This window comes from Entelurus aequoreus, linkage group LG04 (assembly GCF_033978785.1).
Source record: "Entelurus aequoreus isolate RoL-2023_Sb linkage group LG04, RoL_Eaeq_v1.1, whole genome shotgun sequence".
Lineage (NCBI taxonomy): Eukaryota > Metazoa > Chordata > Actinopteri > Syngnathiformes > Syngnathidae > Entelurus > Entelurus aequoreus.
Genome location: NC_084734.1, coordinates 9,765,479 through 9,780,755, shown reverse-complemented (window position 1 = coordinate 9,780,755; position 15,277 = coordinate 9,765,479). Strand labels below are relative to the sequence as shown.

Sequence of the window (15,277 nt, the reverse complement as noted above, 5' to 3'; positions counted from 1 at the left end):
CACTATGGACTGGACTCTCACTATTATGTCAGATCCACTATGGACTGGACTCTCACTATTATGTTAGATCCACTATGGACTGGACTCTCACTATTATGTTAGATCCACTATGGACTGGACTCTCACAATATTATGTTAGATCCACTATGGACTGGACTCTCACAGTATTATGTTAGATCCACTATGGACTGGACTCTCACACTATTATGTTAGATCCACTATGGACTGGACTCTCACAGTATTATGTTAGATCCACTATGGACTGGACTCTCACAATATTATGTTAGATCCACTATGGACTGGACTTTCACACTATTATGTTAGATCCACTATGGACTGGACTCACACTATTATGTTAGATCCACTATGGACTGGACTCTCACACTATTATGTTAGATCCACTATGGACTGGACTCTCACTATTATGCTAGATCCACTATGGACTGGACTCTCACACTATTATGTTAGATCCACTATGGACTGGACTCTCACACTATTATGTTAGATCCACTATGGACTGGACTCTCACTATTATGTTAGATCCACTATGGACTGGACTCTCACTATTATGTTAGATCCACTTTGGACTGGACTCTCACTATTACGTTAGATCCACTATGGACTGGACTCTCACACTATTATGTTAGATCCACTATGGACTGGACTCTCACTATTATGTTAGATCCACTATGGACTGGACTCTCACTATTATGTTAGATCCACTATGGACTGGACTCTCACACTATTATGTTAGATCCACTTTGGACTGGACTCTCACACTATTATGTTAGATCCACTATGGACTGGACTCTCACACTATTATGTTAGATCCACTATGGACTGGACTCTCACACTATTATGTTAGATCCACTATGGACTGGACTCTCACTATTATGTTAGATCCACTATGGACTGGACTCTCACACTATTATGTTAGATCCACTATGGACTGGATTCTCACTATTATGTTAGATCCACTTTGGACTGGACTCTCACACTATTATGTTAGATCCACTATGGACTAGACTCTCACACTATTATGTTAGATCCACTATGGACTGGACACACACACTATTATGTTAGATCCACTATGGACTGGACTCTCACTATTATGTTAGATCCACTATGGACTGGACTCTCACACTATTATGTTAGATCCACTATGAACTGGACTCTCACACTATTATGTTAGATCCACTATGGACTGGACTCTCACAGTATTATGTTAAATCCACTATGGACTGGACTCTCACACTATTATGTTAGATCCACTATGGACTGGACTCTCACACTATTATGTTAGATCCACTATGGACTGGACTCTCACTATTATGTTAGATCCACTATGGACTGGACTCGCACTATTATGTTAGATCCACTTTGGACTGGACTCTCACTATTACGTTAGATCCACTATGGACTGGACTCTCACACTATTATGTTAGATCCACTATGGACTGGACTCTCACACTATTATGTTAGATCCACTATGGACTGGACTCTCACTATTATGTTAGATCCACTATGGACTGGACTCTCACACTATTATGTTAGATCCACTATGGACTGGACTTTCACACTATTATGTTAGATCCACTATGGACTGGACTCTCACTATTATGTTAGATCCACTATGGACTGGACTCTCACACTATTATGTTAGATCAACTATGGACTGGACTCTCACACTATTATGTTAGATCCACTATGGACTGGACTCTCACACTATTATGTTAGATCCACTATGGACTGGACTCTCACACTATTATGTTAGATCCACTATGGACTGGACTCTCACTATTATGTTAGATCCACTATGGACTGGACTCTCACACTATTATGTTAGATCCACTATGGACTGGACTCTCACTATTATGTTAGATCCACTATGGACTGGACTCTCACTATTATCTTAGATCCACTTTGGACTGGACTATCACACTATCATGTTAGATCCACTATGGACTGGACTCTCACACTATTATGTTAGATCCACTATGGACTGGACTCTCACTATTATGTTAGATCAACTATGGACTGGACTCTCACACTATTATGTTAGATCCACTATGGACTGGACTCTCACACTATTATGTTAGATCCACTATGGACTGGACTCTCACACTATTATGTTAGATCCACTATGGACTGGACTCTCACTATTATGTTAGATCCACTATGGACTGGACTCTCACTATTATGTTAGATCCACTTTGGACTGGACTCTCACTATTACGTTAGATCCACTATGGACTGGACTCTCACACTATTATGTTAGATCCACTATGGACGGGACTCTCACTATTATGTTAGATCCACTATGGACTGGACTCTCACACTATTATGTTAGATCCACTATGGACTGGACTCTCACACTATTATGTTAGATCCACTATGGACTGGACTCTCACACTATTATGTTAGATCCACTATGGACTGGACTCTCACTATTATGTTAGATCCACTATGGACTGGACTCTCACACTATTATGTTAGATCCACTATGGACTGGACTCTCACTATTATGTTAGATCCACTATGGACTGGACTCTCACAATATTATGTTAGATCCACTATGGACTGGACTCTCACTATTATCTTAGATCCACTTTGGACTGGACTATCACACTATCATGTTAGATCCACTATGGACTGGACTCTCACAGTATTATGTTAAATCCACTATGGACTGGACTCTCACACTATTATGTTAGATCCACTATGGACTGGACTCTCACACTATTATGTTAGATCCACTATGGACTGGACTCTCACTATTATGTTAGATCCACTATGGACTGGACTCGCACTATTATGTTAGATCCACTTTGGACTGGACTCTCACTATTACGTTAGATCCACTATGGACTGGACTCTCACACTATTATGTTAGATCCACTATGGACTGGACTCTCACACTATTATGTTAGATCCACTATGGACTGGACTCTCACTATTATGTTAGATCCACTATGGACTGGACTCTCACACTATTATGTTAGATCCACTATGGACTGGACTTTCACACTATTATGTTAGATCCACTATGGACTGGACTCTCACTATTATGTTAGATCCACTATGGACTGGACTCTCACACTATTATGTTAGATCAACTATGGACTGGACTCTCACACTATTATGTTAGATCCACTATGGACTGGACTCTCACACTATTATGTTAGATCCACTATGGACTGGACTCTCACACTATTATGTTAGATCCACTATGGACTGGACTCTCACTATTATGTTAGATCCACTATGGACTGGACTCTCACACTATTATGTTAGATCCACTATGGACTGGACTCTCACTATTATGTTAGATCCACTATGGACTGGACTCTCACTATTATCTTAGATCCACTTTGGACTGGACTATCACACTATCATGTTAGATCCACTATGGACTGGACTCTCACACTATTATGTTAGATCCACTATGGACTGGACTCTCACTATTATGTTAGATCAACTATGGACTGGACTCTCACACTATTATGTTAGATCCACTATGGACTGGACTCTCACACTATTATGTTAGATCCACTATGGACTGGACTCTCACACTATTATGTTAGATCCACTATGGACTGGACTCTCACTATTATGTTAGATCCACTATGGACTGGACTCTCACTATTATGTTAGATCCACTTTGGACTGGACTCTCACTATTACGTTAGATCCACTATGGACTGGACTCTCACACTATTATGTTAGATCCACTATGGACGGGACTCTCACTATTATGTTAGATCCACTATGGACTGGACTCTCACACTATTATGTTAGATCCACTATGGACTGGACTCTCACACTATTATGTTAGATCCACTATGGACTGGACTCTCACACTATTATGTTAGATCCACTATGGACTGGACTCTCACTATTATGTTAGATCCACTATGGACTGGACTCTCACACTATTATGTTAGATCCACTATGGACTGGACTCTCACTATTATGTTAGATCCACTATGGACTGGACTCTCACAATATTATGTTAGATCCACTATGGACTGGACTCTCACTATTATCTTAGATCCACTTTGGACTGGACTATCACACTATCATGTTAGATCCACTATGGACTGGACTCTCACACTATTATGTTAGATCCACTATGGACTGGACTCTCACACTATTATGTTAGATCCACTATGGACTGGACTCTCACTATTATGTTAGATCAACTATGGACTGGACTCTCACACTATTATGTTAGATCCACTATGGACTGGACTCTCACACTATTATGTTAGATCCACTATGGACTGGACTCTCACACTATTAAGTTAGATCCACTATGGACTGGACTCTCACACTATTATGTTAGATCCACTATGGACTGGACTCTCACTATTATGTTAGATCCACTATGAACTGGACTCTCACTATTATGTTAGATCCACTATGGACTGGACTCTCACTATTATGTTAGATCCACTATGGACTGGACTCTCACTATTATATTAGATCCACTATGGACTGTACTCTCACACTATTATGTTAGATCCACTATGGACTGGACTCTCACACTATTATGTTAGATCCACTATGGACTGGATTCTCACAATTATGTTAGATCCACTTTGGACTGGACTCTCACACTATTATGTTAGATCCACTATGGACTGGACTCTCACACTATTATGTTAGATCCACTAGGGTCCCCACATCTGCGGTCCCTTCCAAGTTTTGTCATTGTCATCCCATTGGGTTGAGTTTTGTCTTGCCCTGATGTGGGATCTGAGCCGAGGATGTCGTTGTGGCTCGTGCAGCCCTTTGAGACACTGGTGATTTAGGGCTATACAAGTAAACATTGATTGATTGATTTGTACAGCTAAATGTGTATATATCACTTATACACACATACACATTGGCCCCCCCAGACACATTTTTTCTCTCAACGTGGCCCCCGAGTCCAAATATTTGCCCAGCTCTGATCTATTGCGATAATCTGAGAATGTTTACTCACGCCACACTGACGAAAGCCGCCAGGCCGCCATACAGGAAGGCGCGACTGATCACAGCCATCACGAAGGTGAAGTACTGAAGAGGCAGTACAGCAGGGGTCACCAACCTTTTTGAAAGCAAGAGCTACTTCTTGGGTAGTGATTAATGCGAAGGGCTACCAGTTTGATACACACTTAAATAAATTGCCAGAAATAGCCAATTTGCTCAATTTACCTTTAACTCTATGTTATTATTAATAATTAATGATATTTACACTTAAGTGAACGGTTTAAAAGAGGAGAAAACACGAAAAAAATTACAATTAAATTTTGAAACATAGTTTATCTTCAATTTCGACTCTTTAAAATTCAAAATTCAAACGAAAAAAAGAAGAGAAAAACTAGCTAATTCGAATCTTTTTGAAAAAATAAAAAAAATAATTTATGGAACATCATTAGTAATTTTTCCTGATTAAGATTAATTTTAGAATTTTGATGACATGTTTTAAATAGGTTAAAATCCAATCTGCACTTTGTTAGAATATATAACAAATTGGACCAAGCTATATTTCTAACAAAGACAAATCATTATTTCTTCTAGATTTTCCAGAACAAAAATTTTAAAAGAAATTCAAAAGACTTTGAAATAAGATTTAAATTTGATTCTACAGATTTTCTAGATTTGCCAGAATATTTTTTTTGAATTTTAATCATAATAAGTTTGAAGAAATATTTCACAAATATTCTTTGTCGAAAAAACAGAAGCTAAAATGAAGAATTAAATTAAAATGTATTTATTATTCTTTACAATAAAATACATTTTTTTACTTGAACATTGATTTAAATTGCCAGGAAAGAAGAGGAAGGAATTTAAAAGGTAAAAAGGTATATATGTTTAAAAATCCTAAAATCATTTTTAACGTTGTATTTTTTCTCTAAAATTGTCTTTCTGAAAGTTATAAGAAGCAAAGTAAAAACATTTATGAATTTATTTAAACAAGTGAAGACCAAGTCTTTAAAATATTTTCTTGGATTTTCAAATTCAATTTGAGTTTTGTCTCTCTTAGAATTGAAAATGTCGGGCAAAGCGAGACCAGCTTGCTAGCAAATAAATAAAATTTAAAAAATAGAGGCAGCTCACTGGTAAGTGCTGCTATTTGAGCTATTTTTAGAACAGGCCAGCGGGCTACTCATCTGGTCCTTACGGGCTACCTGGTGCCCGCGGGCACCGCGTTGGTGACCCCTGCAGTACATGGATGGCAGCGCAAATGGAGAAAACCAAGGCTATCAAGGAGGTCAGGAAGAGAGACAGAACCGTTGAGCACAAGTCCGCTTCCCTGTCACTCAGCACTACACAAGCCAGGGGAAATCATGTTACTACCGCTCGCAAATATGGATAAGACTATTGAAAGGTAATGGGGAAAAGTCAGTGGTGGTTAACTCACCTGTCACCCGGGGTTTACGCTTGTGTCTGTCCAGGATAAGACCGTTCCAGGGAGAACACAACCCCGCACACAGTTGTGTGATAGCAAAGGCGTTGGTGTACTTGCTGACTGCAAACACATCGGAGCAAAGATAACACCTTCATGTTTCTTGTTGACATAGCTGACTATTGATGGAGATAAATATCTACATATATCCATATTTAAGAGTTATTTCTTTCTATAGTCATGTTTGAAATAGCTAGTGTTCAATCTTGTGCTCTTTCTCTTTTTTCTCCATCTCATGACCGATGGTACACTGTGGACTACCTTGGACTCGGAATGCAGGGAGTTGCAATACTCCTTTTTATTTGTTATCGCATCCTGTCTCAAGCTAAAGTAGAACAATAGACATGTGTATTCGTTCCGGAGGGTGGGGGGCGAGGGACATATTGAAGAACACAGCACTTCCGTGAGCTCCTTCAGATCAACTTGGCTGCGCATTTTGAATGTGTTGTCCTAGGCTGGTCTCTATCTCCGAAGCTTTGGAAATAAATTGCAAAATACCTATTCTGTTCTGGGTGATCATTTAAACTCAGTTTATGTGTCATCAAAAGAACTTGGGATTGACCAGTAACTTAAATTCCCTTGGAGGAACATCTGGTCCAAACGCAACACTATCATACTTACAATGTGTAGTATTCAGTGTGTTATTTTCTTTTGTTAGTTTTAGGGTTGTCCCGATACCAATGTTTTGGTACCGGTAGCAAATTGTATTTCCATACTTTTCTATATACCGAGCACCACAAAAATGGTGTCAGTTTTCGGTTTCATAATACACCTTACGGTGCAACCTGGACACATCATCAGTGATTCTTTCGGGTCTTAATCAAACACCCTCTCCCGGGCGACCCAGCCTGGGGTGATCAGTCCCTCGACTTGTGTCCAGGTAGCGCTCCACGCCACGCGTCCCCCCTCCGACGGTCTGCCCCGGGGTTACGCTGGTGGTGCTTGGAGGTTCCAGGCACTGTGGGGAGTGTCCGGGCCTGGGTCCTCCTCCGTCTCGTCAGGGCCGTACAAGGTACTGGCCCTGTGCGTTGCACCACGGGTTTCCTCAGGCAGCCTATCTTGATCTTATGTGTCTTCAGGGTTTTTCGCAACGTTATATGGGTGCTCCCTTGCGGGAGCTGCAGCTTGGGATGCTACCCCTCCCTGCCCCGGTTGCAGTCTTTCCGGGCTGTCAACTGTCTCTCCAGTTGTCACCACTCTTTCGGGGTTGTCATCCAGCCTCTTCCTGGAAGTCAATGGCGATGCCATACTGGATCGGTTTTCATAATACACCTTACGGTGCAATCAGAATAATTGTATAGAAGTTATCACACAACGTCTGTGTTACATTGAGTTCAGGTCCCCTGCGAGAAGAAAAAAGCTGTCTTTCATCTGATCAAGCAAAAAGGCTTGTAAAACTCCACTGTGTGCGATGGGATGTGACATGGAGGTGTCGGTTTCTTTGATCTTTTGACAGCCACAGCAAGACCTTGTCCTGACCCGAGATCTACAAAGCAGAGAGGAAGCAGGACCTGTGAGACTGTACGAAGTCACAGCCCAGACGTTTGTCCTCATGAGCTAAATTGAATCCTGTCTCTGTTTGATTTCTTTGCTTCTTGTCTTGTCTAAAAGACGTCATCGGTGTTTGAACCTGACAAATGTTATTATTGGCTTTATTTGAACAAAAAATCTTAGGGTACATTAAACATATGTTTATTATTGCAACTTTGTCCTTCAATAAAATAGTGAACGCACAAGACAACTTGTCTTTTAGTAGTAAGTAAACAAGCAAAGGATGCTAATTTAGCTGCTGACGTATGCAGTAACATATTGTGTCATTTATCTACCTATTATTTTGTCAACATTATGAAGGACAAGCGGTAGAAAATGGATTATTAATAACCTCTTAAGGCCCAAGCTGTTTGTTTACATGCTTTTTTTTATTTCTCTCTGCTATTTGGGCTTATTGGACCCTAATTAGAATAAAAACTAAGAATCATATTTTGATATGATACTGGTACTTAGTCCATAAGTACACAAACGTGTACTTCATGTTTAGTGACATGCTAATTCTTATTTTTACACTTTTTTTTCTCCAAATTCCATTGTATGTTATACTCTTCTGACACCACCAGGTGGCAGTATAAGTGTCCACATAAGCAGCCACAAGACCCCAATTCAGTAGTGTACACAATATTGGAAATAAGAGCTAAAAGGTGCTGTCCACGCATGTGGCCACTAAGCCTTTACTTGTTCATTTACTGTTAATATCTGCTTATTTTCTGTTTTAACATGTTCCATCTACACTTTTGTTAAAATGTAATAATCACTTATTCTTCAGTTGTTTGATACTTTAAATTAGTTTTGGATGATACCACAAATTTAAGTACCAGGTATGTACAGGATCACACAATGGTCATAATTTAAGTCCTTGTGTGTCCAGGGACGTATTTCCTGAGTTTATAAAGAAAATATAAATAAAAAAAACCTTAAAAAGATTTTGTGGTGCTAAAAAATATTGATGTAATCACAGTAATCACTTGGTATCATTGCAGTGGATGTCAGGTGTAGATCCACCCATGGCATTTGTTTACGTTGTGACGCGGTGAGCTAATGTATCCTCCTACGGTGTGTAGTGAAGCTTGTTTAGCTATTCCTCGTCCTGCATCAGGCTAGAATGAAGGTTTTAGAATGACCTTCCCAAAGTCCAGACTTAAATGTGTGGACAATGCTGAAGAAACAAGTCCATGTCAGAAAAGAACAACACATTTAGCTGAACTGCACCAATTTTGTCAAGAGGAGTGGTCAAAAATTCAAGCAGAAGCTTGTGGATGGCTACCAAAAGCGCCTTATTGCAGTGAAACTTGCCAAGGGACATGTGAGCAAATATTAAAGGCCTACTGAAAGCCACTACTACCGACCACGCAGTCTGATAGTTTATATATCAATGATGAAATCTTAACATTGCAACACATGCCAATACGGCCGGGTTAACTTATAAAGTGCAATTTTAAATTTCCCGCTAAACTTCCAGTTGAAAACGTCTATGTATGATGACGTATGCGCGTGACGTCAATAGTCAAACGGAAGTATTCGGACACCATTGAATCCAATACAAAAAAGCTCTGTTTTCATCTCAAAATTCCACAGTATTCTGGACATCTGTGTTGGTGAATCTTTTGCAATTTGTTTAATGAACAATGAAGACTGCAAAGAAGAAAGTTGTAAGTGGGATCGGTGTATTAGCGGCTGGCTGCAGCAACACAACCAGGAGGACTTTGACTTGGATAGCATACGCGCTATCCGACGCTAGCCGCCGACCGCACGGATGATCGGGTGAAGTCCTCCGTCCTTCCGTCGATCGCTGGAACGCAGGTGAGCACGGGTGTTGATGAGCAGATGAGGGCTGGCTGGCGTAGGTGGAGCGCTAATGTTTTTATCATAGCTCCGTGAGGTTCTGTTGCTAAGTTAGCTTTAATGGCGTTGTTAGCAACAGCATTGTTAAGCTTCGCCAAGCTGGAAAGCATTAACCGTGTATTTACATGTCCATGGTTTAATAGTATTGTTGATTTTCAGTCTATCCTTCCAGTCAGGGGTTTATTTCTTTTGTTTCTATCTGCATTTAAGCACGATGCTATCACGTTAGCCCCGTAGCTAAAGTGCTTCGCCGATGTATTGTCGTGGAGATAAAAGTCACTGTGAATGTCCATTTCGCGTTCTCGACTCTCATTTTCAAGAGGATATAGTATCCGAGGTGGTTTAAAATACAAATCCGTGACCCACAATAGAAAAAGGAGAGAGCGTGGAATCCAATGAGCCAGCTTGTACCTAAGTTACGGTCAGAGCGAAAAAAGATGCGTCCTGCACTGCACTCTAGTCCTTCACTCTCACGTTCCTCATCCACGAATCTTTCATCCTGGCTCAAATTAATGGGGCTATCGTCGCTTTCTCTGTCCGAATCTCTCTCGCTGCTGGTGTAAACAATGGGGAAATGTGAGGAGCCTTTCAACTTGTGACGTCACGCTACTTCCGGTACAGGCAAGGCTTTTTTTTTATCAGCGACCAAAAGTTGAGAACTTTATCGTCGATGTTCTCTACTAAATCCTTTCAGCAAAAATATGGCAATATCGCGAAATGATCAAGTATGACACATAAAATGGATCTGCTATCTCCGTTTAACTAAAAACATTTCATTTCAGTAGGCCTTTAACATTGCTGTATGTATACTTTTGACCCAGCACATTTGCTCACATTCGGCGTGGCGAAGTTGATAGAGTGGCTGTGCCAGCAATCGGAGTGTTGCTGGTTACTGGGGTTCAATTCCCACCTTCTACCTTCCTAGTCACGTCCGTTGTGTCCTTGGGCAAGACACTTCACCCTTTGCCTCTGATGGCTGCTGGCTACCGCCATCAGTGTGTGAATGGGTAAATGTGGAAATACTGTCAAAGCACTTTGAGTACCTTGAAGGTAGAAAAGCGCTATACAAGTATAACCCATTTATCATTTATTTATTACCAACAAGTATGTGTTCCTGTCACTCTATCACAAAAAAATAAGGGTTGTGGAAAATACTGGAAAAACAGCCATGACATGATGTTCTTTACAAGTGTATGTACACTTTTGACCAGGACTGTAAGTATGACCGATTGTTGTTTGTGCGCTTGTGTGCCTACCGAGTGAGGAATCTCCATTAGTTAGCTTCTGCAGCGTGGGGTTGAGAGTCCCAATGAACAGATGATTTCTCAGTTGGATCACAGACAACCAAATTGTAGAAAAAAAGGAAGAATCTAGAGAGAACACACTCGCGGAAGGTTTTTCCTGCAAGAGAGGAGAATGCATACATATTTACATAACGAACTGACTTGTAATTCAAATTGACAAACATCACATGTGGTTCAAGTAAAAAGCATTGTAAGTAGCCCAAAAAAGTTGCATAATAAAATGATACTCTGTTTTGTTATTTTCCCGTAAAATCAAACATATTATATCAGACTGTTTGGTTTGTCTTAAAAGACGTTTCACCGCTCATCCGAGTAGGCTTCATCAGTTCGTGCTCATAGACTTAGATTGGTCAAATCTAGTCTTAGACTTGGATTGGTCAGATCTAGTCCAGCAGGTGGTGCTAAAACCCCAAATATTTCTACTCCAAAAACCAAGAGGGTGTGCCTGGGCAAGGATGATTTCACCCTGTCATAGTGAGAAAAACAACTGTTTTGATGCAAACAAGCAATCCTAACTGTTAAAGCCAACGACAGTCGTTGAAGTGTAATTTTCCTTCGTTAGCATTGAGGTATTGTGTGGCAGAATGATTGCTGTGGATCGACTACTACTAGTCCAAAATAGTCGGAAACCCCCACGTAAACATTCCATTCAGTTGTAAACACTCTGGTCAGAGATGGTGACCAGACTGTTTCTAACTCCTGTTATTTGTTGGAGGCTAAATCGCAGAGTCTTGTCGGAATGGTTGTGCGGTGAATTATAGCATGTACCATTTTCTTATATTATTGTGGACTATCATATATTTGTATTAGGTCACATAATCATTTAGAGGATTATCCTATTAAGGAAATATGCCCTTAGATAGCTTCAAGTGCAGATGTCCGTCACAGCTCTCCAGAGAGTGGTGGCTCTTACCCCCCCAGGACAATTGGACTCCTAAAAGAATGCAGGTTTGGATTTTAGGAGTGATTATAAAAACATTAGCAACATCTGGTAGGAAGCCCTCACAGGTAGGAGTAGAGGATAGGGGTCGGAGGTCACCCAACTCAAACCGATCAGAGGAAATACAAACCCTGTTTCCATATGAGTTGGGGAATTGTTAAACGGAATACAATGATTTGCAAAACATTTCCAACCCATATTCAGTTGAATATGCTACCAAAGACAACATATTTGATGTTCAAACTGATAAACATTTTTTTTTTTGCAAATAATCATTAACTTTAGAATTTGATGCCAGCAACACGTGACAAAGAAGTTGGGAAAGGTGGCAATAAATACTGATAAAGTTGAGGAATGCACATCAAACACTTATTTGGAACATCCCACAGGTGTGCAGGCTAATTGGGAACAGGTGGGTGCCATGATTGGGTATAAAAACCGCTTCCCAAAAAATGCTCAGTCTTTCACAAGAAAGGATGGGGCGAGGTACACCCCTTTGTCCACAACTGCGTGAGCAAATAGTCAAACAGTTTAAGAACAACGTTTCTCAAAGTGCAATTGCAAGAAATTTAGGGATTTCAACATCTACGGTCCATAATATCATCAAAAGGTTCAGAGAATCTGGAGAAATCACTGCACGTAAGCGGCATGGCCGGAAACCAACATTGAATGACCGTGACCTTCGATCCCTCAGACGGCACTGTATCAAAAACCGACATCAATCTCTAAAGGATATCACCACATGGGCTCAGGAACACTTCAGAAAACCACTGTCACTAAATACAGTTGGTCGCTACATCTGTAAGTGCAAGTTAAAACTATGCAAAGCGGAAGCCATTTATCAACAACACCCAGAAACGCCGCCGACTTCTCTGGGCCCGAGATCATCTAAGATGGACTCATGCAAAGTGGAAAAGTGTTCTGTGGTCTGACGAGTCCACATTTCAAATTGTTTTTGGAAATATTCGACATTGTTTTATCCGGACCAAAGAGGAAGCGAACCATCCAGACTATTATCGACACAAAGTTCAAAAGCCAGCATGTGTGATGGTATGGGGGTGTATTAGTGCCCAAGGCATGGGTAACTTACACATCTGTGAAGGCACCATTAATGCTGAAAGGTACATACAGGTTATGGAACAACATATGCTGCCATCTAAGCGCTGTCTTTTTCATAGACGCCCCTGCTTATTTCAGCAAGACAATGCCAAGCCACATTCAGCACGTGTTACAACAGCGTGGCTTCGTAAAAAAAGAGTGCGGGTACTTTCCTGGCCCGCCTGCAGTCCAGACCTGTCTCCCATTGAAAATGTGTGGCGCATTGTGAAGCGTAAAATACGACAGCAGTTGAACGACTGAAGCTCTACATAAAACAAGAATGGGAAAGAATTCCACTTTCAAAGCTTCAACAATTAGTTTCCTCAGTTCCCAATCGTGTTATTGAGTGTTGTTAAAAGAAAAGGTGATGTAACACAGTGGTGAACATGCCCTTTCCCAACTACTGTGGAACTTGTTGCAGCCATGAAATTCTAAGTTAATTATTATTTGCAAACAAAAAATAAAGTTAATGAGTTTGAACATCAAATATGTTGTCTTTGTAGTGCATTTAATTGAATATGGGTTGAAAAGGATTTACAAATCATTGTATTCCGTTTATATTTACATCTAACACAATTTCCCAACTCATATGGAAACGGGGTTTGTAGGTGGACTGGCCAAACAACAAACTGGGCTTTGTCCAGACTGGCCGGCTTCAAGGCTAGAGTTACAAAGAGTGGGGGTCTTTGTGTAAGGGGTATTTAGAGACAGTAGTCCGAGAGGATACCAGAAGAGTAATCAGGCCCATACTCTTTCTGTGACGACCTGGGCGCATAGTGATGCGAAATGGTTCTCTCAGGGATGCAGATCGGGCTTCGGACACAGCTTGCAGGTAAAGAATTGATTTATTAAAGCATAAATCAGACAGGAACAAATAAACACGTGCTCATAGCACTTAAAGTACAAAACTAAAAGACTAGCGTGGGAGCTAGCCAGCCAAAATAGCCTAGTGTGAAAACTAGTCGCTAAAGAGCAAGAAACAAAAGTCGTCAACTGTTGTGTGAACATAAACTACGAAGCCAGACCGACTGGCTGGGGAGGCAGGCTTTAAATAATAATGTCAGTGATGACCAACAGGTGCGAGTCGGGAAGTTGCTATGGTAACAAACTCAGGTGCATAAACAGATACTAAAAAGGAGTCCAAGACTAGCAGAAAAACACAAATGACCCGAAAACCCAAACAGAAATATGATCCGGGCAGCGGATCATAACTCTTTCTCCTGGAAGCTGCAGTTCCAGTCTGAGGCTCGCTGAAACAAATAAAGCTTTTTGTTCAACGATTCCTCGTTGGCATCTTTTTGGCTCATCACCCATCACACGACCAACAAATATACAACAGTTGAAAGGACAGTGTTGTATATTTTAAACAGGTGGTGTCGCAGACCACCTTCTCTGTTCAGGGATGGTTTTTCAACCTTGACATAGATGGCTTCCCTCACCCCTCTTTCGCACCATCCGTCCTCCCTGTCCAGAATCTGTACTTTTTTTTTCTCAAAGGAGTGCCGTCTGTCCCTGAGGTGCAGGTAGACAGCCGAGTCTCGGCTCTGACCAATCTAAGTCTATGAGCACGAACTGATGAAGTCTACTCGGATGAGAGGCGGAACGTCTTCTAAGACAAACCAAACAGTCCGGTTGCGATTGAATGCCCTGAGATGACAAGGACCCGAATGAAGAACATTCATAGTATTTGACAGTTTGTGAATAAACATGACAAATAATACTGAAGTTATGTAACACATTACAGTTGATGAAACCGTAATAACCAAAGACTTTCCACTGACAGTAGCTAGTGGTATGAAGTTATACACTCGATATTAGAGTACGGGATAATGAGTTACGAGTTGTGTCACTGAATGATTTAAACGTGTTTGTGTCAACAGTTCTAGCACCACTGTACCTGGTGTCGCTGGCTCCGTGGTTACAGGTTGTACTTCATCTGTTGTCTGAGGGTCAAAATTCTCTTTTGGCTTCTTTGATTTTCCACAGGTCAACCTGAGGTTGCAATCGTTTGGGAGAGAGTGACAAAGCACAATGAAACCACTTTTCAATGACAAATGAAATCATGCAAAACAAATTTAGTACAGT

The 15,277-nt window shown here is 40.7% G+C and overlaps 1 pseudogene; it reads right to left on the bottom strand.

The window, feature by feature from the left end:
• LOC133648150 (equilibrative nucleobase transporter 1-like) overlaps positions 1–15,277 on the bottom strand; it is a 65,354-nt pseudogene that overhangs the window by 27,679 nt on the left and 22,398 nt on the right.